Source organism: Phyllostomus discolor, chromosome 7 (assembly GCF_004126475.2).
Source record: "Phyllostomus discolor isolate MPI-MPIP mPhyDis1 chromosome 7, mPhyDis1.pri.v3, whole genome shotgun sequence".
NCBI classification, from domain to species: domain Eukaryota; kingdom Metazoa; phylum Chordata; class Mammalia; order Chiroptera; family Phyllostomidae; genus Phyllostomus; species Phyllostomus discolor.
In genome coordinates, this window is record NC_040909.2 from 67,696,459 (window position 1) to 67,723,358 (window position 26,900).

Below are 26,900 nucleotides of genomic sequence, written 5' to 3' on the forward strand. Positions count from 1 at the left end.
GATGTCATTCTATGTACTTCTTCATCTGGCTGTTTATCTGCATTCTTTATTATATTTTATATAATAAACCATAAAAATATGTGTTTCCATGAGTTCTGTGAGCCATTACAGCAAACTATCAAAACTGAAGATGAGATCATGGGAACCCTGATTTGTAAGTAACCTGGGGGTCCAATACTTACAACTGGTATCTGTATTGGGGGCAATCTTTTGGGCCTGGGCCCATAACCTGTGGTATCTGCACTTACTTTGGTAGTTTGTGTCATAATTGAATGGGATACCCAATGTTGGAGAATTGGTTAGCATGGGGAGAAAAAGCCAAACACATTTGGTGTCAGAAGTGCTGTGAGTTCAGAGAAATTTTTTTTTCTTTTTGCATGTTATTTAGACATGTGGAATTGTATACTCAAAGAATTGATTTAAAGAATTGGAATTGGTTGTTTACTGTGAGAGAGGAAAATGGAGTAGGAGACACTGAAGAAATTTTTAAATTTATCCAAATGTCTGTCTATATTTAATTATCTACCAAGCCTTTAACTGTTTGACCCTAATGTTTATCAAATTATGGAAACTTACCTACAAGTAACTTAAAATCATTTCAGTTTATAATCAGGATTATAATCAGCTTATAATCAGTTTGTATCAGTTTATAATCAGTTTATAATCAGGATTATAATCAGCTTTTTAAAAAATTAAACACCAATTCAAAAGAACCTATGCATCTCAATGTTCATAGCAGCACAATTTACTATAGCCAAGTGCTGGAAGCAACCTAAGTGCCCATCAGCAAATGAGTGGATCAAAAAACAATGGTACATTTACACAAAGGAATACTATGTAACAGAAAGAAAGAAGGAGCTCCTACCCTTTGTGACAGCATGGATGGACCTAGAGAGCATAAGTGAACTAAGCCAGGCTGTGAAAGACAAATACCGTATGATTTCACCTATAAGTGAAACCTAATCAACAAAACAAACAAGCAAGCAAAATATAACCAGAGACAGTGAAGTTAAGAACAACCTGATAGTAACAAGAGGGGAGGTGGGAGGGGATAAAGTGGGGGGGAGGGGGAAGGGTGTTCAGGAACATAAAGGACACATGGACAAAACCAAAGGGGGTAGGATCAAGGGTGGAAAGTGGGGATGCCTGGGATGGAGGGGAGTGTTGGGGGGAAAATGGAGACAACTGCTCTTGAGCAGCAATAAAAAATTTAAAAAATAAAAATATAAAATAAAGTAGAATAGAATAGAATAAGGACCATGCATTGCTATATCATTTTGTATTTTTTCTGCTTTATATATTTATGTTTGTATGTACTAGAATTGTGATGTAATTATAATGCATTTCTTACAGTGAGGCATAGTTGAACATTGTTTGGGAAATGAAGCTTTAAAATGTGTCTTCAGGACATAATCTCTGAAAGAGAAAGATGGCCAAAGATCACACATCTGCTTCATTTAACTCCTGCCAGGACCTTTAGGTTTATGACTTCATTAACTCTTTACAACTCTTTGAGGGATGTAATGATTTATATCAGTTTCAGAAATGAAGATCCTGTAGTTTAAGGAAGTTAAATCATTTTGCTGGGGTAAATTTTCAAGACTGGATTGGAGACCAGTTTTCTTGTATAATATAGTCATTCTGCCCTGCTCGCAATTTCTAAGTTCCAGAGTTTTCTCCTGTACTTACAAAAAGCATTCCCAAGTGTTCCCAAATATCTCCTCTGGAAGATTCTCCTGAAGCTCCCATTCTTCAATTTTTGAATGAGTATAAAAATAATACATAAGTCTTTGCTCAGGTTTAATGAGGCTGTTGTATTTAAAATTGTTCCCCTGTGGATTACTTCATAAATTATATAAATGTCTAATTACTATAATGTACACCTGAAAATAATATACAATAATATTGAATGTCAGCTTTAATTTAAAAACAAGATAAAGCAAATCCTTTTTAAAAAAACTGGAAAAAGCAGAAAATCAAAAATGAAAATTTCCCCCTCTCCTGCTTTATTTTCTCCCCATTATATTACCTTTGGAGTTAGAAAAGTACATTATTTATGTATTTGTTTTATTTTTGGCTTCGCTCACCACCTTGCAAGCCTTACCAGGGGAAAGATTTTTGATCTCCAGCACCCAGAGTAGTGCGAGGCACATGTTAGCAGGGGGCATATGCATGCATGTATGCATAGCTGAATGGACTCATAATAAGGGTTTTGGCAAGTGCTTCAAAGGGTAGTAGGAAGGATTTGAATATATAACACAAAATCATCTAGGCTTGACCCAAAATATACTCAGTAAATGTTAGTTAGATTTGATTATCAAATATAAGGAAAAGGAATACATTCTTTGAAAAAAACAATCCAATTTGAGCCAAGATTTATAGTTCCTTGTAAGCCAATGATCCTGTTTTTAGCAACTTCCTAGCTGAGAACATATCCTTTGGAGAGGCACCATCTAACTGAGAAACTGGATTCTGCTTTAATTGACAATTGCCATTGCTAAAATGTCTACAGCCAACAAGAAAAGATAGTGTGTACTTGCTGGCTGGGATTACAACACCTGATAACAAGAGAAAGCAAGCCAAAAAGGAAGGAAGCAAATGGAATTCTGAGACAGCCATTATCTCAAAATGTGCCAAAGACACCAGATACCTTTGCTTACAAGACCTGTGGAAAATGCCCTGCATACAGATGTAACAGATGGCCACACAGCTGAGATGATGAAATCAAAGACCAAATATAAGTTTGTTCAGCCAGAACTTTAGGACAACCATCTTGAACAAAGCCACCATTGATTTGCCCAGTTCAGAGGCAATCTGAAACTTGTTTGCTTGGAAATCAGAGATTAAATTGATCAGATGAGTCTTCTTCATTGATGGTAACACGTCTGAATGTAGCGGCGATTATGGTACACTCTGCTCTTTTTAAAAACATCCCAAAAATGAATATGTAAACTACATATAATTCCAAAAGGGGGCACAATAGAAGCAAAATAAAAATCAATATACCATACTTTTCAGACTATAAAATGCACTTCCCCCACAAAATTTGGGAGGAATAATGGTTGTTAATGCTGATGTTGAGTTCTGTTTACATTTACATTGGTGAAATATTATGTTATTTATGTTATTAAATATTTTACCACTTTTTTTGCTTCAAAATTTTTTTCCTATTTTCCTCTAAAACCTAGGTGCCTCTTATGGTCCGAAAAATACAGTACTTTAATTTTGTGCCATTTTAACCTAATAATAATGAACAACCTTAAAATCTCAAAAAAAAATTAAAATAGTAGATTACTATTTAATCAATTATTATTAGAGAAATCATTTCATAAATTATATAAATGTCTATGCTATACAGTTGAAACATAATATTGTCAATTGTAATTTTAAAATTATAATAAATAATAAAGAAAAAGCTACCTGTTTCATTTAAAAAGAATATTTTTTTATAAATTCGCAATGTATTTTTAAAAAGGAAGGATGATACTTTCCAACTATTCATAATTCTCTCACCTGTCTTAAACTATTTTACTATTATCAAAAAGAATGTTTGAATTAACCAATGTTACCCCAATAAACTTAATAAAATATATTTAAAAAAGAATGTTTAAGAATATACAGCATTGAACACAAAGTCTTTGTTCTCTATACATCCAAAACAAAAGGGAAATATTTCAAAGTGGTCACTTAGAAAGTGTGTATAGTAGGATTCCATTATTATCTTAAAAAACTCTAAAGTATGTGTGTTTGTGTGTATGTCTGTATATATACACACAAGCATTTATATGCACAAACATTTATACACACAGCCATTCATTCAGCAATATTTATTAAGTCCCAATTATGTGACTAGCCCTGGAAATATGATTGTGAAATTACAAGTTAATTTGAAGTAGTAATAGGATTGAGTGAAAAAAATAAATGTTTAGAGAATGATGGAGATTGGGGCTCTCTGAGGAGCTAACAGTAGAGTTGAAATCTGAATTCCCGACTGTGCAAAGATTACACACATAAGGCAATGCATAGAAACAGACCAGGGTGATTTTCAATGAAATGTTAATTTTAGTTAATTTGAAAGAGAAGAGAGGGTTGTGAGGGCTTGGAGTGGTGGCATGATAGGAATAGGCAAGAAAAGAGAAATTTGAATTTCTTACTGTGTAGAGTGCTGACTTGTCCCTAGTGTTTTTATAATACACAATGGTGATTTTATGTATTATATAACTTAAACTGATTCTTTTAAATGACAAACCAATGAGAAAGATGTATGAACACTATCTGTTCATATTTGCAAGGATATACAAATGTACCAGAATTTATAGAGCCATGAAGGAATAGGCCTTTTTCTGACAAGGTGTTCTTGGTCTTGATGTAGTTATATTAATACAAAAAATAAAAGTGGCAATGGTAACAGAGAAAAGGGTGATTGTACTGACCTGTTTACTTGTCTTCCTGCCATCTGTGTCCCTCATCTCCTGCATTACACTCTTGGATGTTTGGTTTTTGAATGCTACTCTCATCATGTGAATTTTTAGTTCAAAATCTATCTGAAGTTCCTGTTTATAATATGCTCAAGTCCAAATTCTCAGCTTGGTATTCAGGGCCCTTTGTATTCTGACAGAATTTACCTGTTAACTTTCCAGCATTATTCTAAATCATGGTTTCCCATCTAGCTAGGCTGGTCTGTCACTGCTCTCCCAAAATGCTGTGCACATTACCCTCCTTCATATTGTTGCTTGAAGACCAAATCCTGGCCACTCCACTCCCTCACCTCCAGCCTCACTTGTTAAAATCATACCCAATAATTCAAAACTCACCCCCAACACCCTAATAATCTAAGCTCAAAATTCTCTTCCCCTCTAACAAATTATTTCTAAAAAACATACACGGACTTCTAAGATCAGGTATCATTGTAGACTCATGTTTTTTTAAAAAAATAAATAGACAAGTAGATTGACAGATAATTTATAGATATGTGTATATACATTGGTTAGTATACATACATATGTATACTAGCTCTGTCAACCGAGAGAGGCTAAAAGCAGTGATAGCTCAGTAGCAAGCACACTTAGATCCCAGATCTTTGTTTCTAAATTCCATCCTCCAATAAAAGAAACCAGGCATCCTGGAGAACTGATTCAGTGCTGAGGGCAAAAAGAGTGCAAGATAAATCTGAAGTGTCTTGTAGTAGTAGAAAGGAGAGCAAAAAATAAATAATGATAATATTGAAATATAATTCTCCCAATAAAATAATATTCCATAAGTCCACATAGGTATAAATAAATAACAATAAATAAACTAGTGAGAATAAATTAAAACTCTTTCTTACAGAAGAATTCCAAATAATACATATAGAAAGCATGAGGAAAATAAAAAATCCGATTAGAATACGATAGTACTAATTACCACAGATAAAATCTTCCAGTGAATGCTAAAATTAGGGGGTGAAAATTTAACAAGGAACAGGAATTTGCATGATTTCAAAGTGTCTCCTCCAAAATATTTGGTAATTACAAAAGGGTAGATAATAAGTTTACCATGGAGAATATTGGCAGATGGCACCTTAGCCAAGTGGTCAAGGTTCACATCAGTAGTAATATATATTCAACATAATGCATGCCCACATATGACACACTGAGAAGGGCACCTCAACTTCATGGTGTTCCTCTTAATAATGCCTAACTTCAGTCTCATCGTGAGAAAACACCCAAGTTTTGGGACTATAAAATAGCTGACCAATACTCTTCAAAGATGTCAAGCTCACAAAAAGACAGGGAACAACTGAGGAAAGTGTCACAGGTTGGAAGAGGCTAAGGAGACATGACAACTCAATGCAATGTGAGATCCTCCACAGGATTTTGGAACAGAAAAGGGACATTGGTGAAAAACTGGCGAAATCAAAGTAAATTCTACAATTTAGTTAATAGTATTGTACCAGAGTTAATTTCTTCATTTTGATAAATGTTCAGTGATCATGTAAACTATTAACACATTTTTACAGGAAGCTCAGTGAAGAGTCCTGGGAACTCTCTGGGCTCTTTCCAACTCTTCTGTAAGTTTAAAATATTAAAATAAAAAAAGGTAAAAACATACATACATTCATGTATGCACACACACACATACATGTGTGTAATTTCCTGCAGCCTATACAAGACCTGGAGGTAGGACCTGAGAGTATACATTTTAAACAAGCTTCTTAGGTGATTGTCATGTCAACTGAAGTTTAAGAACAACTTCTCTAACACTGACCATGTCAGTCATTTGCAATGTGAACATGTATGGTTACTGCTTCATTTTGGTGAAAATCAGCATGGTAGAGCAGAGGGAACATGAGCTTTGAAATCAAAGAGTCCTGGTTTCATCTTGGTGCTGCCATTTGCTAGTGGTGATCTTAGATAAGGTATTTAAGTTCACCTGTGAAGTGGGGGTAATAATGCCACCTTATAACATTTTTGAAGCACTCAAATAATGTCTATGAAATGTCCAGAACGGTGCTTAACACATAACAGGTGCTAAGAAACAAAGATATTACTATTTCTTTATATTTACAATTTAATTTATTGCCCTAAACATCTTCTGATTGAATATTTAGTATAGCTGTGTGATCTTGGGCAACTTACTAAACCTCTCTGGTGTCTCAGTGTCATCATCTATAAAATGGGGATCATAATAGTACTATTTCATTAGGTTGTTGTGAGGATTAACTGAGTTAAAATGTGAAAGCTGGTTGAATAGTATCTAGCACATAATAAGTGCTATATGGGTGTACACTATTTTATTACTATTTAGTCAAGATAGTAAATTGTCTACCAAATTGTTTAATTTATTTTTTTAGTTATTCTATTACAATTGTCCCAACTTTATTCCCTTTGCCATCCTCCATCCAGCCAACCCCCTGCTCCGTTTGTCAATCCCCACACCATTGTCCATGTACATGGGTTATTCATGCATGTTCTTGACTGATCCCTTCCCCTTCTTTCCACCATTATCTTCTTTCATACACCCCCTCTGGTAGCTGTCGATCTGTTCCATGATTCCATGCCTCTGTTTCTGTTTTACTTGTTAATTTACTTTGTTCATTAGATTCCTCTTATGAGATCATATAGTATATGCTTTTTCACCAACTGTCTTATTACACTTAGCATAACAGTCTCCAGTTCCATCCATGCTGTTGTGAAGGGTAGGAGCTCCTTTTCTCTTCTGTGTAATATTCCATTGTGTAAATGTACATTTTTAAATCTACTCATCTACTGATGGGCATTTCAGCTGTGTCCAGCACTTGGCTATTGTAAATAGCACTGCTCTAAACAAAGAGTGTATAAGTTCTTTTGAATTGGTATTTCAGGATTCTTAGGGTATTTTGCTAGCAGTGGAATCTCTGGGGTCGAAGGCAGTTCCATTTTTATTTTTGGGGGGAAATTCCATACTGTTTTCCACAGTGGCTGCACCAGCCTGCATTCCCACCAACAGTGCACTAGGGTTCTCTTTTCTCCACATTCTTGCCAGCACTTGTTGTTTGTTGATTTATTATTGATAGCCATTCTGACAAGTGTGAGGTTATATCTCATTGTGACTTTAATTTACATCTCTCTGATGGCTAGTGATGTTGAGCATTTTTTTTGTATGTCTATGGGCCATCTGTATGTCCTCTTTGGACAACTTTGTGTTCAGGTCCTTTGGCCATTTTTTAATTGGATTGTTTGTCTTCCTGGTGTTGAGTCATATGAGTTTATCTCATTATTTCTTTATCTCAATATATTTATTTCTTATATATTTCTTATATCTCAATATATCTTTATATATTTTTTAGATTAAATCCTTGTTGGATGTATCATTGGCAAATATGTTCTCCCATACAGTCAGTTCTCCTTTCATTTTGATGATGGTTTCTTTTGCCATGCAGAAGATTTTTATTTTGATGTAGGCACATTTGTTTATTTTTTTCCTTTATTTCCTTTGCCCTAGAAAGTATATCAGCAAAAATATTGCTATATGGGATATCTGAAATTTTAGTGCCTATGTTTTCTTCTAGGACTGTTATGGTATCATCACTTATAAGTAAGTCTTTTATCCATTTTGAATTTATTCTGTTGTATGGTATAAGTTGGTGGTCTGGTTTCATTTTTTTATGTACCAGTCCAGTTCTCCCAACACCATTTATTGAAGAAATTATTTTTACTCTATTTTCATTGTATGCTTGCCATATACTTGTTTATAATAATTTCTTTTTTAAGATTTATTTATTTATTTTTAGAGAGAGGGGAAGGGGAGGAGAAAGAGAAAGAAAGAAACATCACTGTGGGGTTGCCTCTTGTGCACTCATACTGGGGCCCTGGCCCGCAACCCAGGCATGTGCCCTGACTGGGAATCAAACCAGCAACCTGGTTCACAGGCCAGTTCTCAATCCACTGAGCCACACAAATCAAGGCTGTTCATGGTAATTCCTGACAACCCTTTGTATTTCTGTGGTATTGGTTGTAACTTCTCTTTCATTTCTGATTTTATTTATTTGTCTTCTTTTTGTTTCTTAATGAGTGGTTAAAAGCTTATCAATTTTTTTATCTTTTCAAAGATCCAGCTCCTGTATTTATTGATCCTTTTAATTATTCTTTTAGTCTCTATAATATTTAATTCTGCTCTGATCTTTGTTATTTCCTTCCTTGTACTCTATTGGGGCATTGTTTGTTGTTGTTTCTCTAGCTCTTGTAGATGTAGGATTGCATGGTTTACTTGAAATTTTTCTATCTTCTTTAGGTAGGCCTGTATTGCTATGAACTTCTCTCCTAGGACTGCCTTTGCTGTGTCCCACAGGTTTAGGTTGTTGTATGTTCATTTTTATTTGTTCCCAGAAACTTTTTGGTATTTTTTATTTCATTGTTAACCCATTCATTATTTTTAAAATATTTTATTTATTTATTTTTAGGGAGAGGAAAGGAGGGAGAAATAGAGGGAGAGCAACATCAATGTATGGTTGCCTCTTGTGCACCCCTATGGAGGACCTGGCCCACAACCCAGGCACATGACCTAGACTGGCTATCAAAACGGCTACCCTTTGGTTCACAGGCCAACACTCAATCCACTTAGCCACACCAAACAGGGCCCTTTTATTATTTAATAACATGTTATTCTGTTATTCAGATACCATAAATTTGAGTATTTTGAGGTTTTTTCCTTGAGGTTGGTTTATAGTTTTAAGCCATTGTGATCTGAGAAGATGTTTGATATGATTTCAAATTTCTTGAATTTGTTGAGGCTTGTTTTGTGTCCTACCATGTGATCTATCTTTGAAAATGGTCCCAGAGTGCTTGAAAAGAATGAATATTTCCTATCCTGGGGATTTAATGCTCTGTAAATATTAATTATGTCCATTTGATCTAGGGTGTCATTCAATGCCACAATATCCTTGTTGAATCTTTGAAGACCTATCTATTGTTAAGAGTGGGATATTAAAATCCCCTACAATTACTATATTGACATTGATACCTTTCTTAAAGTCCTCCAAGATTATCCTTATATATTTAGGTGCTTTTATGTTGTGTGCATATATGTTTACAAGGGTTATATCCTCTTTTTGGACTACTCCCTTAAGTATTATGTAGTGACCTTCTTTGTCTCTTGTTATGGACTTTATTTTGAAGTCTCTTTTGTCTGATGTAAGTATTACTACCCATCCTTTTTTTTTTTTACATCAGTTTGCTTGGAAAATCTTTTCTATCCCTTCACTTTCAGCCTGTGTAGATATTGTGTTCCAAGTTGCTCTCTTGTAGACAGCATATATGCAGATCATGTTTTCTTATCCATTCAGCTGCCCTATGTTTTTCAATTAGAGCATTTAATCCATTTACATTTAAGGTTATTATTGATAGGTACTTATTCATTGCCATTTTTTTCTTTTGCACCTATGTTCCACTCTTTCACTGTATTTTTCTTCCTCTTATTAAAGCAGTCACTTTAGCATCTCTTGCAATGCTGGTTTGGTGGAGATACACTCTTTTAGACTTTATTTTTTTGGTTTGGGAATCTCCTTATTTCACCTTCTGTTTTAACTGAGAGGCTTGCTGGGTAAAGTAGTCTTGGTTTCAGGCCTTTGCTTTTCATTACTTGGAATACTTCACAGTATTCCTCCTGGCATGTAGTGTTTCTTTTGAGAAATCAGCTGCCAGCTTTATCAGAGCTCCCTTGTATGTTACTAGCTGTTTCTCCCTTACTGCCTTCAAGATCTTCACTTTGTCTTTAAATTTTGCTATTTTAATTATGATGTGTCTTGAAGTGAGCCTCTTTGGGTTCATCTTGATTGGGACCCTCTGTGCTTCCTGAACTTGTATTGCTTTTTCCCTCACCAAGTTAGGGCAGTTTCCTGTCATTATTTTTTCAAACAGGTTTTCTATCACTTATTCTTTTTCTTCTCCTTCTGGTATCCCTATATGTGAATATTGTTATGTTTCATGTTGTCCTGCAGCCCCCTTAAACTATATTTGTTCTTTTTGAACCTTGTTTTGTTTTGTTGCTCTAACTGGGTTTTTTTTTCCTCCCTTATCTTCCAACTCACTCATTTGATCCTCTGCTTCATCTAGCCTGCTTTTAATTCCTTCGACTATATTCTTCATTTCAGATATTGTATTCCTCATTTCTCCCTTGTTCTTATTCATAGTTTCTATGTCCTTTTTAATGCTGATGTAATGCCCACTAAGTTCCTTGTAGTTTCCATAAAGTTCTTGTAGTTCTCACTGAGCTTCTTGAGCATCCTTATAACCATTACTTTGAACTCTATGTCTGATAGATTGTTTGCTTCCATTTTACTTAGCATTGTTTCTGAGGATTCTTCCTTCCTTTTGATTGAGGGTTGTTTCTTTGTTTTTCCATTTGGGTGACTCTTTGTTTGTTTCTACATATTAGATTGATCTACTTTGACTCCCTGCCTTTATGGGGTGGTTTTCTTTGGTAGGAGATCTGTGAGACTCACTCCTCTTGATCACCTGAGGTAGCTTCTCCAGGGATGCCCTTTATGCAGTTTATATTGACTCTCTTGCTGTAATTTGGGTGTGGTTATTGTTGACTCATTCATTGGGGGTTCTCCTCTCTGACTGGCTGACTGATAATCACTACCCCTACCACATCTTATATGCTGTTGTATGGGTGCTGCCAGAACAAAACAAACCAGCAAAAACCCATACTAGCAAAAATACCCACCCAGCCACAACCACAATATCAACAACAAATGAGCAAAAATTAATAGAGATGGAAAGAGAATAAGAATATAACAGAAAGAAAAATAATATGAGGTGACTAATGGAATGAAAAATGATTTTTGAGAGGGTAGAGGGAGAAGAAATTATAAAAGTAGGGAATAGAAACAAGGCAAAGAAAAGGAGAAAATAAAATTTACAACATAAATACAAAAGGGAGGGAATAATGCAAAATGTAGTAGGATGATGGAAAAGTGTATGAGGTTGAAATTTTAAAAAGTGAAAAAATAGGAACCAAATTGAAGAAAAACAACCACTGTAGTCATATCTATGACAAATGAGCAAAGATAACAAATGTGAAAAGAGAATAAGAATAATGTAAGAAGGAAATATTAAAGAAAATCAAGGAAAAGAATCATGATGTGTTTAAAGGAAAGAAAAGTGTTTAGAGGAAGGAGAAATAATAAGCATAAAGATTAGAAACCATGCCAATAAAAGAACAAAGTAAAATTTAAAACCAAAATATGAAAGGGTAGTAGGAAGGCAAATTGGAATAAGAAAGGGGAACAGGAAAATATGAGATTTCAAATAAGAAATATTGAACATCTAAGAATATAATTGAATACATGCAACAACCACAATGTCAAGTAATAAAGACAGAAAGAGAATGACGTTATTATAAGAAAGGAAAAAAGAATGAGATGACTAATGGAAATAAAAGTGGATTTGAGAGGGTGGAGGCAGCAGAAATAGTAAGAGTGAGGAATAGAAACAAAGCATAGAAAGGGCAAAAATAAATTTTAAAATGAAAATAAATTGGATGAAGAAGGCAAAATGTATTAAGAGAAGGAAGAGTAAAATATAAGATTTGAAATAAAACTAAAATTTTAAAAATAGTGAAATAATAGGAACATAATTGAAGAAAAGGAAAAAAGGTTTAAAAGCTATGGAGGAGAAAAAATAACACATAATGAAAAGGAATGAGGTGGGATTCTCAGCAGAGTATAGTGACAGCCTACTGTCTTCTTCTTCTGGATCTGCCTCGAATAATATCAGATGGTGCTCCAGTCTAGCTTTAGACAGCCTATTTGAGGCTACAAGTGATCCATAGTCTATGGCTCTCTCCTTCACGATTGGCTAGTCCTCGCTGTTCTGCCCTGCTGGCTTTTTATCAGCACAAGGCCCAAGTGTGGTTCATCTAATACCCAACAGCACCACGTGTACCACCTCCACTTGCCTCTAGAGGGGGCTTCTGGTGCGATCAGGAGGGTATGTTCCTGGTTCTCCCCTTTGAGGCAATGTTTAGTTTTTTGTGAAGATGGTGGATGTGTTGCCCCGCCCCACCACACCCCCAACCCCGGCCACATCTCTTGGTCTGTCCCATATTATTTTCAATAATATGTAGTTTCTGTGAATTATCTATCTCATATGAATGGCCAATCTGTGTAAAAGGGTCACCTCTTTCCTGCTTGGTGCTGATGGCAGCACTATATAAGAGCTGAGGCCCTGCATACCCGTTGCTGTGGCAATTTTTAGTCTCTCTGCTCTGCTATTTTCAGTGGACTAGGGCCCAAGGAACAACCGGTGTAATTTGTCACATCCGGTAAAAGTTCATAAAGGGCTCTTTTGGAGATTCTCTTTCTTTCCTCTGTGGATATGCACCTGTCATGGTGTTCTTGAGCCTAGCCTTACTGTTCTGCGGAGTTTACAATCCAGTAGGAGGGGATTTGGCATGCCTTCCTCCTCCAAGAGCTTTGTGTTCCATGTTGTGAGATCTGCCTGCCTGCAAAGAATTTCAGGTGTCATGTCTTACCCATCTACCTTCCAGCCCATTGCCCTCACAGGAGGCACTGACCTGAACTCTCCATTCTGTACACAACACTCCACTCACCAGCCACACTCCACAGGGCTCCATTAAAAAGCTTGTCATGCAGCTTTTTAATATGTCTACCCAGCTGGATTCTGTCAGTATGAACTGTACTTTCAATCTGGTTTTTTTGCTGGCAGGGCAGTTGCACACATGACCAAGGTACCTGCCAGGCAGGCTCTGCTCCCATTTTAAAACATCTCTGTGTGTCACCTACACTGTGGCACTAAGTCACTGCCCAGTTTTTCACATACTCCACCTCCACAGAAAGTGAAAAATCTCTTGGTCAGAGCTGGCCACAGCCTGCTGGTGCCTCCAATAATTTAAGGAGATAGAATTTCTTTCTGGAACTCTCTTATTTGGTGCTGCAGCAATGGATGTACTACTCTCTGTGTGTATACTCCTAGTCTGAGACTCCCAGACTGTCTATACTCCTAAGTCTCTCCCAATTAGGATTGTGGGTTCCCTGTGTAGGGCCAGGGGCCCCCACTCCAGGAGGGAGGGAGCTACTAAGCTGTGTTTTCCATTGGTCTCTCCTCTTCTGCAGGTGCCTTGTACAGGGTATTTCCCCTTTAACTTATAAAATCTCTTACCAGATGGTTTCAAGCATCCTCTGTACCCCTTGGCTTCCAAAATTCATATCAGCTGCAATTCCAATGATTGTTCATGTCACTTGTCAGACAATTAACCAAAAATCTGTGCTGGATGCACTAGCAAGTGGGCACAGCTTCCACCTACTTGGCTGCCATCTTCTTATCTCCTCTACTTATTTTATAATATTATTGGGCTATTGCCTATTTTATGCCAAGACATCTTGGGCTATTGCCTATTTTAACAATGGTTTTTGCATTTTCCACATTTTTACCTCTGTTTACTGGAAGATGTCTCAGAGGTTACCCAGCCATCAGTGAGAATGTTCATTATTATCTGGCTTTTTCCTTTTCTTCAATAATTATTGTCTCTTGAAGAGCCTGATTCAACATAGGCCCAGGATTTATTTTTTGAAAAAAAATAAGTGTGATCAAAAGATAGGAAAAAGAGAACTTAATTTTTATCAAATTGAAAATATATGCTAAATTATAGAATTCCCTTTTTTCTGTTTTGTTTGGGGTCTTATATTAAGAATTTTGGTCCCAGAGGAGAAAATTTAGACAGCCGTAGAGCCATTTTATTTACTTCATCCAATTATTTTTCTGTAGAATAAGCAGGACAGATGAGGACCTCAAACATTTTCCTAGAATCTTCCTCCAAGGAGAAAGCTCTGTGTGATGGAATAAAGCAGGTATCAGAGAGGATGCTTTCCATATTCCTTTCTTGGCAAAGATAACCTCTTGGTTAGCCTTGATACACATTTTACTTGGAGGAGTGTGTGCTCCAGGAATGATGTTTTAAAACAAAAAAAAATTAAAATAGGAAAAGATCCTGATATAATTGTGGACTTGAAAGAATATCTTAGGAAAACTCCTCAAATATATTTGGTTCAGGGCAATGAAAATTCACAAGGATACATATAGGTGAGGAAATACAGTAGAATACATTGTGTAAAGCAAACTATTTTAATTGAAAAAATATATAATGGTGTCTTTTTCCCATTTTAATTGTGGCAAATACATATGTATAACAAAATATTTTTAACCATTTTTAAGCATACAGTTTTATGTCATTTTGTGGCAACAGAAACAGAACGTTGTTGTGCCATCATCCACATTCAGAACTATTTTATCTTCCAATCTGAAATAGTGTCTATTTCTTGTACCTTTGCATAGGCAGCATCATTTCTTTTCTCATAATCTGATTTAGTATATATGGAGATTAGGACTTGATGATTCTCTATACTTGAATTGTACTTATTTTAGTTATATTCAAGTCTTTTGTTTTTCATATACATATGAAGATGTCTTCACTTGGCAAAAAAATAATAAAGTGGGGTTTTTTTGAAACCTTGTCGTTTCCTTCTCTGTTTCCACCTTCTGCTTTAACCTTCTTTAAATATTTTTCCTTCTCCTGATTATCATCAACATCATTTTCCAAAGGTTTCCTCTGTAGAGTTTGCTTCCACTTAAATCTAAATGGCTCCTTTGTCTTTGATTCTGTTCTGTCCTTCCATCCTTCACTTCCTTTTCTATTCCTTGAGAGGTAAGGAAATGAAATTAAATACTTAGCAACTTAGTCTGGAAAAGGACATACTGGACCATAGAAGCAAATGAAAGATATTCAGTGTGGTAGGTGTTATGTAGGATTTCTCCTCAGGAACTTGGGCCTTCTATACCACAGTTATTTTTGGTTTTCAAAACCTGTCCTTTTCTACAATCAGCCTTGAAGCATAATTAAAGTTACAGTGGTTCCAAGGTAGTTCATCAGTTGAATTCTTTAGTTTTGTGTAAATATTTATGGATGCCCAATATACATATCAGGCATTGTTCTAGGCACATGGGCTTTACTAATTAACCAGACACAGAAAGCCCCTACCCCCATGGATCTTCCCTTTGTTTGCCATTTTACTTCTTATAATTATGTTCCTCTTTTTTTCTTTTCTTCTCCTTAAAGAATTCCCTTTAATGTTTCTTATAATATTGGCTTGGCAGTAATAGAAATGAGCTCCTTTAGCATTTTCTTGTCCAGGAAGCTCTTTATTTATCTTCAGTTGTAAATGATATTGGTGCTAGGTAAAGCAGTCTTGGTTATAGATCCATGCTTTTTAAGACTATACTTTCAGGGATCATTTCTATAGTTTGTTACTAGAGAAGTTTCTCTGAACGTGTAGATCCATGCTTTTTATCACTTTATATTTTCATGCCACTTTTTTCTAACCTACAAAATTTCTGTTGAGAAAATAGCTGACGGACTTATGAGAGCTCTTTTTAAGGATTTGTCTTTCTTTTGCTGCTTTTTGAGATTCTCTCTTTGTGTTTAACCTTTGTCACGTTAATTATGATGTGTCCTGGTGAGGGTCTCTATTTGTTCATCTTTTTTGGGACTCTAAGTTTCCTGGAGAGGTGTGCTTTTTTCCTTTACTAGGTTAGGGAAGTTTTTAGTCATTATTTCTTCAGATAGGTTCTCCATACCTTGCTCTCTCTTTTTACTGCTTCTGGTACCCATATGATACAAATGTTGTTATGCTTGATGTTGTCCCAGAGGTCCCTTAAACTGTCCTAATTGTTTTTCCTTTTTGCTGTTCTGATAGGATTTTTCTGCTACCTTGTTTTCCAAATTGCTGAGTTGATCTTCTGCTTTATCTAATCTGGTATGGATTTCTTCTAGTGTATTTTTCATTTCAGATACTGTGTTTTTCATTTTTTGGATGCTGAACAGTTATTTTTTCTGGTTTCTATGTCCTTTCTTATGTTACTGTCTCTTTGTCAAAGTTTTCCCAGAGTTTATTTATTCTTCCTCTAACTGCCTTGAACATATTTATAACCATTGTTTTGATTCTGTATCCGATAGCTTGCTTGCCTTTGATTTTATGTGGTTTGGTTTTGTTTTTCTGGGTGTTGTTTTCTGGGAAAGAACATTTCTCCTGTTCTTTCACTTGTGATATTTTCATCATCTCACAATTTTGGTGGCCTCTCTGTATTTGTTTCTGTATAGTGATAGATCCATTATGTCTTCCAGTCTTGGTAGGGTGCCCTTATGGGGCTTAGTGTTTCAGTCTCCCTAACTACCTGAGCTAGATGCTCCAGGAATGTCCCTTGTGTGGGTTATGTAAATCCTTCTGTTTTAGTTGAATCTTGATTGATGTTGGCCCATTTGTGGTTGGGGTTGATGCTAACCTTGGCTAACTATGCAGATTCACCCCAACCACTGTGTGAGCTGCTATGCAGGGGCTGACCCCATGGATCAAAAATTTCCCCAGCAGGGATTGGTGCCTACACAGATACACATTTCATTATGCCACTAGTGGAGCTAATTGAGTCATGCTCTGATGTGGCCTGAAGCTTGCCACTGGATATGTTGGTTCTGGGGACTCTTGGGAGGAACTCTAGTGCAGCTAAATGCCAGACACTGCCTGTGACCATCCCTGTGCTACATATTTAGAGCTACAAAGCAAAATCCACAGTTTTGGGTTGTCTCTGCTGAGCCTGGGTGTATACAGAAAGGCCCAAGCCATGTACCAAGGTCACTGCCACCATCATGAGCATGGAGGCAGTCTTTATGTGGCTTCTTCTGTAAATCCTTACTTATAAGACTTCTTTTCAGCTAGTCTTTAGTGGCTACTCAGGTTTATTTAGTTGTAATTTCAGTTTTGTCCTGGGAGGACGTGAGTGTAACTTCCCCTACTCTACTGCCATCTTGGATCTCCTGGAGCTTCTATTTTCATCAGGGGAGTCAAGCAATACATAAGAAAATAATTTAACAAAAGGCCACTGGTTGTGAGAACTCTTGGGAAGAGATAAGTAGGTGGCTTGATAAAGAGACTTTGGAGGGAAAGTGGAGAGAGCTCTCTGGGAAAGCCTTACTGAAGAGGTAATATCTAAACTCAGATCTAAAGGATAATTCAGAGCTGGGTGTTTAAGAATAATATGTGGAGACATTTTCTTAGTGGGGAAGAGGAGAAGCAAGATATTAAAAGGCTCATTGAAGGAAGAAACAAGAGATGGTAGATGTCTGAAGAGACTGCCTTCTGAAAAGATGCTCAATGTCACTAGTTGTCAGAGACATGAAAATTAAAACCACAATGAGATATCATCTCATACCTGTAAGAATGGATATCATCAATAAATTAGCAAACAGGAGCTTCTAGGTTGGTGAACATGTGAGATGCAAGAACCCAGCCAAGCAAGAAGGGGTGAAGTGGCTGAGAAGGGCCAGTACCAGTGGCAGACCCAAGATGGTGGAGGAGTAAGTGGAAGCTACATTAACCTCCTCCCAGGACCAAACTGGAATTACAACTGAATTATAGAAAAATCATCATGAATAACCAGCTGAACACTAGCTGGACAGAAGCCTTATAACCACACAGACAAAAGGAGCCACATCACCACAATGTGACAGGTTGGAAGTGTAGAGGAGGTAAGAGAGGGCTGGCTGGGCTCCCACAGGTGGCAGCTGAAGTTCTACAGGGACATTTCAGTGGATGGGGGGTTCCCTTTGAGAAGTGTGGGGTCTAAACCCCAATCTTGGCTCCCAGGCTATAGCACCAAAACTATGAAAGGAACCCAAATAACACACAGTTGTGAAAAGCAACAAGGTTTCTGTCCACCAAGGGGAGATGGCTGGAAACACACAGAACCTCTTAAGAACTAATGTAGAAAATTCTGTTTGTGAGCACTTACCCTAAGGCTCTGGCAGAGGGAGGGCAGAGAGGACTAGAGATGTGTGAGGAGAGTCTGGGTTGGTGGCCCTGGGGGGAGAAATGAACAATCAGCTGCCAAGATCCTTGTACCACATCATTCCATATACTGTGGGAGCCATCTTTCTCAGGTAGAGCACTCCCCTCCAAGTGGTAATAGCCTGGGTAGAGGCAATAGCCCCTCATATAGGCATTACTCTGGCCCACCCTGTGGTACTTATGGCCAGCTTCTGAGCAGTACAATAGAAGACTTTCTTCTTTAAGTCTAACAGAAATCCTGCAGACAGAGGCAGATCTCTGGGAAGTTTGAGACTTTGGCTGGCTCTCCCACAGGGCTGGTGCTAGTTAAAGCCGGCTTTAGTGTGCAGCCTGTTTTTTTTTTTTTTTTTTTTTTTTTTTTTTTCTGCACACAAAACAGGCCCAGCAGAGGGAGCCACACACTGTGGATCAATGATAGTTCCAAAGAGATTGCCCAGGACCAGTCACAGGCAAGGTTTGGCATAGGTCTACACCAGAGTCTTTGCAGATCTACCTAATACATAGAAATAAACAGAAAGAAGCAGCCAAATTGGGAAGACAAAGAAACAAGACCCAAATGAAAGGACAAGAGAACTCTCCAGAAGAACTAGGTGAAATGGAGGCAAGCAATCTATCAGATAAAAAGTTTAGAATAATGATTACAAGGATACTCAACAGCACAAATAAAAGACAAAGACACCATAAAAAAGGACCCATCATAAATAAAGAATGCAATATCTGAAATAAATAATACACTAGAAGGAATAAATAGTAGGTTAGATGAAGCAGAGGATCAAATCAGTGATTTGGAAGACAGGGTAGGAAAAACACCCAAGTTCAGCAGCAAAAAGAAAAAAGAATTAAACAAATTAGAAGAGCTTAAGAAACATTTTGGATGACATGAAACCTAACAACATCATGGGAATACCAGGAGAAGAGAGTGAGCAAGGGATGGAGAACCTATTTGAAAAAATAATGACTGAAAACTTCCCTAATCTGGTGAAGGAAAAAGACACACAAGTCCAGGAAGCTCAGAGAGTCCCAAAATGTTGGATCTGAAACAGCCTACATTGAGACACATCATAATTAAATGGCAAGGATTAAAGACAAAGAGAGAATCCTAAAAGCTGCAAGGGGGAAAGCAGGTAGTTACATACAAGGGAGCACAAATTAGACTGATTACTCAACAGAAACATTTCAGGCCAGCGGAGTATAGCATGAAATATTCAAGGTGATGAAAACCAAGGACCTACAACCAAGAGTACCTTACCCAGCAAGGTTATCACTTAAAATTGATCAGAAATAAGGAGCTTCCCAGAAAGAAAAGCTAAAGGAGTTTGTTAACACCAAACCAATACTGCAACAAATGCTAATGGACTTGCTTCAAGAAGGAAGAGGAGGGGGAGGAAAATGAGAAGGGGGAGGAGGAGAAAGAGGAGAAAAACAGAAAGAAGAAAAACAGAGGAAGATAGTCTAACAATAAAATGGCACTAAATATGTATCTATCAATAGTCACCTTAAATGTAAATGGCTTACATGCTCCAACCAAAAGACTTATGGTAAGTAAATGGATGAGAAAACAAGACCCATACATATGCTATCTTTAAGAGATCCACCTCAGATTGAAAGATACATACAGACTAAAAGTAAAGGGATGGAAAAAGATATTTCACACAAACAGAAAGGGAAAAAAAGCTGGGATAGCAATACTTTTTTCTTTTAATAATTGCACCACTTTCTTTTTAAAAATATTTTATTTATTTATATTTTAGAGATGGTAAGGGAGGGAGAAAGAGAGAAAAACATCAATGTGTGATTGCCTCTCATGTGGCCCCCACTGGGGACCTGGCCCGTAACCCAGGCATGTGCCCTGACTAGGAATTGAACCTGTGATGCTTTGGTTCACAGCCCATGCTCAATCCACTGAGCTATGCCAGCCAGGGCTGGATAGCAATACTTAATATCCAACAAAATAGACTTTAAAACAAGGCTGTAGTAAGAGACGAAGAAGGACACTACATAATGATAAAGAGAACAATCCAACAAGAGGATATAACCCTAGTAAACACTTATGCACCCCAAAATAGGAGCACCAAAATCTGTGAAGCAAATCTTGATAGACAAAAAGGGAGAGGTAGACAGAAATACAGTCACAGTAAGGGTTTTTAACACCCTTTAAAGTTCCATGAATAGATCTTCCAGACAGAAAATCAACCAGGAGAGAGTGGCATTAAATGACATACTTGATCAAATGGATTTAATTGATATCTTCAGATCATTTCACTCCAAAGCAACAGAATATACATACTTTTCAAATATGCATGGAACATTTTCTAGGGTAGACCACATATTAGGAAACAAAAGAAGTCTCAGTAAATTTAAGAAGATTGAAATTGTATCAAGCATCTTCTCTGACCACAATGATATGAAACTAGAAGTCAAAAACAAGAACACTGAAAAACACACAAAGACATGTAAACTAAATAACATGCAATGAGATCAAGAAAGAAATCAAAAGATAACTTGAAATAAATGAAAATAAGAACACAACAATCCAAAATCCATGGCACCAAGGGAAAGTGACTCTAAGAGGGAAATTCATAGAATTACAAGCCTATCTCAAAAAAAAAGGAAAGAAAAAGCTCAAATAAAATACCTAAATTTATGCTTAAAGGAACCTGAAAAAGAGCAAAAGAGCAACATAGCCCAAAGTGAGTAAAAGGAAGAAAATAATAAGGATCAGAATAGAAATAAATAAAATGAGTCCTAAAATGATAAAAAATATAAATGAATCCAAGAGCTGGGTGTTTGAAAAGATAAACAAGATTGACAAACCTTTAACCAGACTCATCAAGAAAAAAAGAGAGAGGGCCCAAATAAATAAAATCAGAAATGAAAGAGGAGAAATAACAACTGACGCCAAAAAATACAAAGGATTATAAGAAAATATTATGAACAATTCTATGCCAGTGAACTGGACAACCTGGATGAAATGGATAAATTCCTGGAAACATACAATGTCCCCAAACTAAATCAGGAAGAATCAGAATATCTGAATAAACATTATACCTAGTTAAATTCAAGCAGTAATAAAATAAAAAAAAACAACAACAAATAAAAGCTCTGGACTGGACGGCTTCACAGGTGAATTTTGTCAAACATTCCAGGAAGAACTAATGCCTCTCCTTCTCAAATTATTTCAAAAAATTCAACAGGAGGAAATGCTCCCAAACTTTTTATAAAGCCAGCATTACCCTAATTCCAAACCAGATAAAGACACTACAAAAAAAGAAAATTATAGGCCTATGTTCCTAATGAACATAGACACTAAAATTCTCAGCAAAATATTAACAAATAAATACAGCAATGCATCAAAAAGATCATACACCATGATCAAGTGGGATTTATTCTGTGGATGCAAGGTTGGTAAAATATTCACAATTTAAAAATGTGATTTATCAACGTAAAATGAAGAATAAAAATCACATGATACTCAAAAACATTTGATAAAATCTAGCACCCATTTATGATAAACACTCTCAGCAAAGTGGGAATTGAGAGAACATACCTAAACATAATAAAGACCATATATCACAAACCCACTGCTTGCATCATACTCAACAAGCAAAAATTTTAAGTGTTCCCCTTGTGATTGGGAGTAAGGCAGGGATGTCCCCTTTCAGCTCTTATTCAACATAGCACTGGGAGTTCTAGCTACAGCAACCAAGCAAGAAAAAGAAATAAAAGGTGCCTGATTAGAAAGGAAGATGTAAAACTGTTTTTATTTGAAGATGACATGATACTGTACATAGAGAACCCAAATGATTCCACCAAGAAACTACTAGAACTGATAAATGAATTCAGCAAAATAGTAGGCTATGAAATTAATATCCAGAAATCAGTTGCATTTTTATATGCCAAAACAAACTAAAGAAAGGGAAGTTAATAAACAATCCCATTCACAATTGCCTCGAAAATATATAATACTTAAGAATAAACCTAACCAAATGTAAAAAACTATTCTAGGAAAATTATAAAACATTGAAGAGAGAAGTCGAAGATACAAGTAAGTGGAAATACATACTATGTTCATGTAAGAATTAATATCATTAAAATGTTCATACTACCCAAAGCAAACTATAGATTCAATACAATTCCTATCAAGATTCCAATGACATAATTCACAGAACTAAAACAAATATTTCAAAAATTTATATGGAACTACAAAAGGCCCCACATAGTCACAGCAATCCTGAGAAAGAACATAGTTGGAGGAATCATGCTACATAGCATCAAACTATACTACAAGGCCATAGTAACCAAAACAGCATGGTATTGGGATAAAAACAGACATACAGATCAATGGAACAGAATAGAAATACCAGAATAAACCCACACTTTTATAGTCAATTAATACTTGACCAAGGAAGCAAGTACATACAATGAGCTAAAGATAGATTAATTAATAAATTGTCTTGGGAAGATTGGGCAAATACATGCAGAAAATTGAAACTACACCATCTTCTAATACCACACACAGGAATAGATTAAAAATTGATTGAAAACTTAAATGTTAGACTGAGACCATAAAAATCATAGAAGAAAACAGGCAGCAAAGTCTCCAACAAACTCATAGCAATATTTTTTTATTTTATTTTGTTGTTCATGTACAGTTTTCTGTCTTTTACTCCAATCCCAGCCCACTCATAGCAATATTTTATCAGATACATTTCCCCTGGCAAGGGAAACAAAAGAAAAAAATAAACAATGAGACTACATCAAACTAAAAAACTTTTCACAACAAAGGAAGACAACTCACAGAATGGGAGAACATATTCACCAATATATCTGGTAAGGGGTTAATATCCAAAATTATAAAGAACTTACAAAACTCAACACCAAAAAAACACAACCCAACAAAAAAATGGGTAAAGGACCTGAATATCCTCTTCTCCAAAGAGGACATACAGATGGCCAATAGATACCTGAAAAGATGCTCAGTGTCATTAATCATCACAGAAATGCAAATTAAAGCCACAATGAGATATCATCTCACACCTGTCAGAATGGATATCATCAATAAATCCACAAACAACATGCTGGCAAGTGTGTGGCAAAAGGGGAACCCTTTTGCATTGTTGGTGGGGATACAGATCGTGTAGCCACTGTAGAAAGCAGTATGGAGATACCTCAAGAAGCTACAAATGAATCTGCCTTTCACCTAGTGATACCACTTCTGAGAATGTATGTGAAGGAACCCAAAACACTAATTCAAAAGAACACTAGCACTTTCATGTTCATTGCAACATTACTTACAATTGCCAAGATATGGAGGCAGCCCAAGTGGCCATCAGTAGATGAGTGGATAAAACTATGGGACACTTACATAATGAAATACCACTTGGCCATAAAAAAAGAAGAAAGTATTATCCTTTGTGACATTATGGATTGATCTGGAGAACCTTATGGTTAAGTAAATAAGCCAGTCAGAGAAAGACAAATACCACATGATTTCATTTGTCTGTGAAATCTGATGAACAACTGAACTAACAAGCCAAATAGAGACAGACTCATAGAGAGAGAGCAGGATGACAGCTAAGGTGGGGAGGGGAAGGAGTGGAGAGATTGAGCAAAAAGGAAAAAGGATTCATGCACATGAACACAGTGTGGTGATTATGGTGGGGAGGGTGGTGTAAGGGGACTAAATGGTAATGGAAAAACAATAAAAATATTGAGAGCAAAAAATAATATAAAATTTAATAAAAAGAACATATGCGAAAAGCTCTGCCTTACATCTGGAGAAGCTTTGGTAGCACTTTACTAACAAGACTGGGAAGCTCACAGGAGCTGCATGAAGCTTAATTTCCAGGCCCAAGAAAAGTGGGGAGAAATGTGAAGGTACTAGTCATTCATTTACATTAACATCTATGATTTGAAAACATTGTTAATTTTCATACTAATCATAGTTTTAATGCTGTAGACAATTTTTTTAGATGGTAGTTCACAAGCCTTGGAAATGACTAAAGCATGAGGAGCTGCACATGAAGTTCATAATCAATAAAAATGCTATTCTTAAGCACATTTGAAGATTTTATCTTCTTCACCTTGGATGCCATGAACTTAGGGAGTGAAATCAGAGAAAACAATCCAAAAAACTAAACCTTTGTTAAATGAGAAACTCCTAGTTTGAACTTTGTTTTCTTTCTGACAGAGAGGACTTAGATGTTACTTTCTATATAAGCAAAGGCATAAGAGCATCTGCAGGCTGTAGCCAGAGAAGGAATTAGTGGTTCACTATCTCCTTATCAAGTTTATTTTACTCCTCAACCTCTGCTGACTTTGACAGTTACAAACCCATAATAAAAAGTTTAAGGCCCTGAATCAAGAAGACCCTTAGGTTGTGCTAGAAGGGAAATGAATAGCACTGATAGAATACGTAGGAAAGTGGACAGAGCATGTCCATCCTATAGAGCCTCTTTTGGACCAAGGTACATGTGTGACTTAAATGCAGTGAAAAGTTTTGAGGGAGTTTAAAGATCAGTGAGGCCCTCTAATGTAAGGTTTTTTTTAAAGCTCTCTGGGTATTTTATAATGATGTAAAGACTAATCTATCAGGAAGATGTAACCACCCTAAATGAGTGTGCATCTACTAAGAGTTTCATAATCTACAAAGCAAAGACATACTTAGACAAGTACATGAATAGACAAATCCACAGAGTTGGGGACTTCAACACTCCTTTTTTAATAACTGACTATGATTAGTGTGAAAATCAGTTATGGTTCCCAAGCCACATCTGTTGATGTAAGTGAATTTGCAGTAACTTCACATTTCTCTCCTTCTTTGTGTCTGAAGATAAGACTTCAGAGCTCTCGTCGTTATAAACAAAAATCCATAAGGACATAGAAGTCCTTGACAACACTTCAACCAATTGATCTGATCAACAATTATAGAATTTAGAATAAACTATTTTTTCCAAATGTATAGGGAACATTCACCATGATAGACCATATGCTGAGCTATAAAATAAGTTTCAATAGATTTGAGAGGATTGAAATCATGTAGAGTATGCTCCTGAGTGCAAAGGAATTAAATTAGACATGAATAAAAAAAAAGATGTCTGGAAAACCCCAAACATTTTGAAATCAAACAATACACTTGTAAATAACCCATAGGTCAAAGAATTATAACAGAGGAAATTTAAAAATTCCTTTGTGTGTTCTGTGAGGAATGGATTGGAGGGAAGCAATTGTGGACACAGTGAGACTGGTGATTGGATCTTTCCAGAATTCTAGAGGAACTTGAATGGTGTCTTGAACTCAGGTTAAGGCAGTGGAGAGGGAGAAAAAAATGGGCAGATTCAGATATATTTTGGAGATAGAACCTATGGGACTTAGTAGGGATTGGATGTGGGTGATGCAGGTATGAGAGGAAGCATCAGACCTGGAGGTTTCTGGCTCAAATCATTTAACATTTCCCCATTGCTCTTGGGATAAGTCCATATTTATTAACATAGCTAATGATTGGGCCCCTGCCCACTTTGCTAGCCTAATCTCTTCATGACCCCTTGTTCTTACTCTGTAAACACTATCCCCACTAACCAACTTGCCATCCTCCTCTGTCCCATGCCAAGCACTCTCTTGGTCACGGGGCCTTTTCATATGCTCTACCATTTACCTTCAACCCTCTTTGCCTGCCTCTTTACTTACTTAATTCTCAGTTTAGATATCATTTCTTCTGGGAAGGCTTTTCTGCTTTCACTTTAGGCTGGTTTAAGGGCTCTGCTATGTGCTCCTGTGTTATCCCATCATCACTGACACCTCATTTTGCTTTGCCTCTTATCTATCTTCCCCCCACTACAACACCTTGAGAGCAGAGAACATGCCTCATTTTCTTTCACTAGTACTGCTACTATATCCAGTTACTCATTACCTGGGTTGTGAGCCATGGAAGTTAATCCCCATGAGAGTGGGGTGATAATAATATTGCATAGCATTTATTGAGACCTTCCTAAGTGTGTGCCAGGGGATTTGCATGTGTTATCTCATTTAATCATCCCAGCAGCACTATGAAGTGGGTTACCGATCCCATTTATAAAATAAGGAAAATGAGACTTAGAAGGCTTAAGCAGTTTGCCCAAGACCATACTTGTTAGTAGTGGAAACAATTTGAACACAGATAGTTAGATATTAAATCAAAACTTTTAACTACCAAGTTTTACTGTCAAAGTCGGAACAGAGTTGGAGCAAAACAAAGTTGAAGGTGAGCTGGTGAACCCCTGATAATTTTTCTGCTTAGTGGCTGAGCTTGGGTCCTCACAGCACAGAGGCCAGCATGGCAGAGGTCCTGACTGGGTCACGGAACGCCGTGGGGGCACAAATAGCTACTGTGTGCAATCTTCCCCACCCCCACCATTTCTAAGATACAAAAGCCTTATTTCTAGTACTAATTTACATAAGAGAATTAGAATGGCTAATTTTTTGTCCTTTTGGTAAACATCTCTCTTCCCATTATAATGTGGATGAATATTCCTCTTCAAATTAA

The 26,900-nt window shown here is 36.5% G+C and overlaps 1 protein-coding gene and 1 pseudogene across 3 annotated transcripts in view; both read left to right on the top strand.

Annotated features, from left to right (window-relative positions):
• The window catches only part of GXYLT2 (glucoside xylosyltransferase 2), a 204,540-nt gene that overhangs the window by 87,306 nt on the left and 90,334 nt on the right, over positions 1-26,900 (top strand). The window lies entirely within an intron of this gene.
• On the top strand, positions 15,751-15,824 carry LOC114502236 (annotated as a pseudogene).